Genomic DNA, 5,078 nt, shown 5'->3' with positions numbered 1-5,078 from the left:
ATAAAAGCTGGTTTGTGTGTTTTGTAATTTTCGCCCCCAAGAAACCCAAATTCYTATCATTTCATCATTACACCATTGATACATAATACCTTCTGGTATCCCATGGTAACAGCACTCCTTTTTTTTAAGTAGCAGGTGTTGGGGACGTGGCAAATGGCTGCCTATTCAGTTTAGACCACCTAATGGAGCTTTTAGGGCTAGTCAACATTTTCATTTAAATTACGCCAGGATATTGTACATGCACCTCACACAGTGAGCTTTGCTGGAAAGCTGCAGGGATTCAATAAACCCTACATTACACAATCTGTCTCTGCAGACAATTTTAATACCRAGGGTCTAGGCTGCTTTTATGTCTGCCCTGTTTAGCTTGGGGTTTTTACATATGTTAAGCAAGTCAGACTGCATGAGCCAAAGTCATTCCTCCTGCAGCTCAGTCTTAGTCAATCAATTTATTCCAGGGATGAACTGGTTCACTGTGGTCAGCAAGTCAATTGTTTCGGGGTTTTTTTGTTTTTTTTGTTATAAAAAAGTATGTCTCCATCTTGAAAAGATTTCTACTTATGAAAGGGGAGTCAGTGAGACTAATTAAGCAACCCATTTAGTTTAAAAATTTCAGAAATTCATTATGCAGTACTAGGAGCTTGCCAAAACTAGAATCACAGAGGTCAATATGAGTCACAAAAATTTCACTATAAGGAAATGTACTTCCTACATTTTTTAATCAAAATTAGATCCTACACTCTTTGGTCATTCATTCTGTCAAAATTAATTCTTGAGTCTAGGTCATCATCAAAATGAGTGCATTTYCCTGAACACTTTGTAAAGAATACAGAGGTCTTCCTTCTATTATTTTCTACTAGAGAATGAGGAGGGAAGTGTTCAACCGCAGAAGGAAGGCTGAAACTGGTTATCTTCATGATCTTTTAGCTGCTTCTATTTTTTAAAAGTGCTTCAATCATTACAATTGTCTTCCTGGAAAAAAAAGTTATACAGCAAATTTGCACAAGGACAAACCATGATTTGTAAAATACACATGATTTGTAAAATACACTATACCCACTAAAGATTTCTATAATCTTTTCTCATTAAAGACAACTTCAGTATTGAGTCAACAATGCAGCATTCTGATTTCACTTTGGTTCATTTCACATTTCACTGTTGGTTTCTTCTGTTTGTGGTTTTGGGGTGGTTTTGTTGTTGTTGCTTTGGGTTTTTTTTATTTAAAAAGGCAATAATCAGTTGTCTAATTAGCAGGGGGTTTTAGGTCAGATTTATCCAGTGGCTAAGTTCATTATATAAATTCTAAACCTAAGTAATTATTTGATATCTAGTGTTGGCTCTAATTATACTAAACCCTGCTGAAATAAAATGAAAGGTTAAATTTGAAAGAATTTATGCAGCATAAACCAACTATTTCCATCTCTGCCATACTCTATTACATAATCTTACCTTGAGAGCAATGATATTAAACATTGACACAACTCTGGGATTAATACAAAAGCTTATTGATTTCCTGCTATTCGTAATAGGTTTTAGAGAAATCAAAGTGTCATGATTTTTCCAAAACAGCAGCCTAAGAACGCATTGTGTCACCAAGACACAGGTTGATATGGCATAAGGCTTGTGCATTGCACACAGCATTGCAGCAAGCTGAAGAATATACGTTTGCCTCCTCCCTTTTTGATATTAAAAGGATGTTTCAGAGACTGATGAAAAAGTAACATTTTGTTTTATTTTGCGGAGCTGCAGAAATTAGAATTTGCGAGGGAACTCTCTTTGAACACTTCCAGAAAGAGTTTCTCAATACCAAGGTGTTGCATGTCCATTATTATTTTTTTTTAAATATGGTAATATCATGTGCTGCTTCTTTCCTCTACATTGAGACTTCTTTCTTGTCGCTATCCATGAAGGAAGGCATGCCAACTCCAAGATGTTTTATCATCTGCCTGGYTCCCTTTAGTAGTTTAGCAGATGGAACAGTTTAGTTCTGTGATGCTYATATACACAAATATATGCATTTTATAGATATTTTGAAAGGTCTCTTGGTTATTTATAAGTTACCCATATATATGTGGAGAAAGAGAAGACAGAAAAGGTTTGCAATGCTCTATACTCTTTTCACTGACAATTTAAATAATRTTTCTGGGCTCTGGCACATTTTGTTAACAGAGTAAGAAATTACTATGCGTTGGCTGGATTGCAATAACTAAATTCTAAAGTTAATAATAATGCAAYAACTAATTCTAAAATACATTAATTTAAGATAAAGTCTTCCTATCACATGCACAAATATATGCAGTTGCCAAAAACTGGACAGGGTCTATAAAAAAAAATCTTATTCTGATTYAGATACAAATGATGGAATTCCTATTTTGATTTGGGGATTTTAAAATGTTATTAAAAGTTCAGGAAAACTTTGGTCAAATTTGTGCTTGCTTCATGAACATTTGTTCCACTACTGAGGGAAAGAAAGTTCTTTTGAATTACTGTGTAAGTAGCTTTTTATTGAATTGTCTGCCTCATAATGTGCTGATTTTGGGGGAGATTTTAACAGCACTATCTGTTATGACAAAGACAAGAACCATTTAGAGTCTCATCCTCCATCTATAAAAGAATTGTCCTTTTTTACACATTTATGATTTAACTGATGTGGTAGAGGAATTTTAATCCATAAAATAGGCAATATACATGACTCACTACAAATGCTAACCTTCTTTCCAGAAAGAGAAGATAGGTTTTGCACTCAAAAGAAACATTTAATTCTGTTAAAAATGAGCTATATCCATTCTAATAGCTTTTCTTTTGCTGATCACAGTGTAGTTGCTCTTAATTTTGTTTCATCTTCCTTATAACTGTTAGCATGTAYGAAAGTCTGATGACATGTATTTTCAAAATTCTTTCTCTACGTGAAATAAGAGTGAATGCTCTTACACAGAAACAATGTGTTTTCAAGACCTCAATTTCTGCTTAAAAATCAATTCTAATTTAACCTGTTTGTATTCTCATTTGGCTAAACCTATGTTACACCATCCCGTTATGAAAAGCAAGCCTTCAGGCCATATAAAATAAATGAGAATTTAAGGCCATGTGTAAGTGCTCTGCTGAATCAAGACTCAATTACTRGGCCATTTCTGCAATATCATCATACTATATTACAGGCTTTAGCAAACCCATCATAGTWGCTTCCAGACATCTGTTCTTAAGTTCCTAACATTACAAGATCATATCTTAAAAAAGTGATAAGAAATAAACTTGTGTTGCAGTCATGTTGGATTATATGAATAGTTAATTATCTGAATAATTAATTCAGAGATTAGATTATTTAAACAAATAAACCAAGAAGCRAACAAATAAGATCATTCTTCCTTTTAGCAACTGATCTCAGGTRATTGCTGACACCTTCTGAAACTCTAAAAGAATGTGAAAGGCTGAATGGAGGTTGTCAGTGTTTTCATAGGTCACAGAAAAATTTAGTCTTGGTCAAGCTCAGTAATGGAGAAGCCACTCAGGGAGAGATACCAAAGGATTGTTCAGTGCTTCTGTTATGCCACAAAGTAAGGGACACAATTAMTTTGATAATTTTACAAACTTGTTCCTGATAGACTAATGTAGGAATTCCTCCTCTTGCCTAGGAGGGATTTGCTGAAAATGGCAGAATGGGAGAAAGATGCATGAATCAATGTAAAGATTTTGAGAATTGATTCTAGGCATTGTGGAAAAGGCAATGATATGATAAATGAAAAATGTTTCTCCTTTTCTTTTAATGTTTCTTGAGACTTGCCATAAAAAAGAAAATGAAAAATTTAGATGAAAACAGAAATGAAAGCACTTCTGTGAAATATTTTCTCTTACAATGAGTAGTAAGGCAATTCTAGAGTATTATTTAAAGTATTTCATTCATCTTTAATCTTTCAAAAATCCAAGTCTGAAAACACTCAAACTGATATTTTCCAATATATGCATTTTAGAATAGGTTTATTTTTGGCCCTCAGTATCATGTTGTGCAATTTACATTATTATGAATGCATGTAAGCCCATTTGAATGMCTCTGTGTATGTGTGCACTCTTCACACACTAGTCCATATATGGTAAGAGAAATAAGGTGATTATTTTGCTGTGCCTGAGTATAATGCAATTTTCCTGAATTAATTTTTTTACATATGTGAGATAAAACCAATACTTTCTCAAAACAATGCTACTTTTATTAGTTCAATAGGTATCTAGTCATGTGGAAACTATCTACCAGTGAACACTTSCAAAAATTAATTTCAGTTTTTGCTTTGCTATCTAGATATCTTTCTGCTACTTATTTAAACATATTTTTCCTGCATTGCCCATTTTGCAATTTTGCTTTCTCAAAATGTGAGTTTCTTCTATGTCTGTACAATTATTGCAATGTGTGTGTCATAAGTCAAACTTGTTGCAGAAAGGCAGGAAAAAGGAAGATATATTTTTGAAAAAAAAAGACCACCAACAGTAAAAAAAACAACCATCCAACCACAACAAAACCCCACCAAAAATGAAAAGAAAAAACCACCACCGTCGGTACCGTGAGTGTCTTTCTGCCCTTCTCCAGCACGGGCTCCAGTGCCATCTGGGAAAGGAACGTGATGATGAGAGGGCACAAGGCATTCTTCTTTTTGCCAAGAACTGTTGGATTTTCTCAAGCCTTCTTGTCTATTGTTCCGGTTGRCCATCCAGATTGTGCATGATTAAAATTGTTCTTTGTCATAACAAATGGAATGAGGAGGAGATTGGGTTGTTGTCCATGGAAATGAGAGCTGGAATAYTGTCTTGATGTAAATTATGTAAGGTGATAGGGTTTCACTGGGCACATCCTACAACATCCCCAACAGATTTTCCTTAGCTAATGTCTTTTTGATCAAAAAAGGAACCATTTCAAAATCAGGTACTCTGATAGAGATTCTATTTCTTTGAACCAGAAAAGGTGTTTGATCATCCTTGTTTTGTCTTGCTTTAAAACCCAAAGATTTMAGTTTAGCTTTCAATTTATGCCGGAGGTACAGGGAAGGGAACATATCTGTTTTTATATCACCACATCAATAAAAGCAGAAAAT

The sequence above is a fragment of the Malurus melanocephalus genome, unplaced genomic scaffold (assembly GCF_030028575.1).
Source record: "Malurus melanocephalus ecotype Western Australia unplaced genomic scaffold, MMel_1.1 scaffold_458, whole genome shotgun sequence".
Classification (NCBI taxonomy): domain Eukaryota; kingdom Metazoa; phylum Chordata; class Aves; order Passeriformes; family Maluridae; genus Malurus; species Malurus melanocephalus.
The sequence above is the reverse complement of the archived record's forward strand: the minus strand, read 5'-3'. Positions refer to the sequence as shown.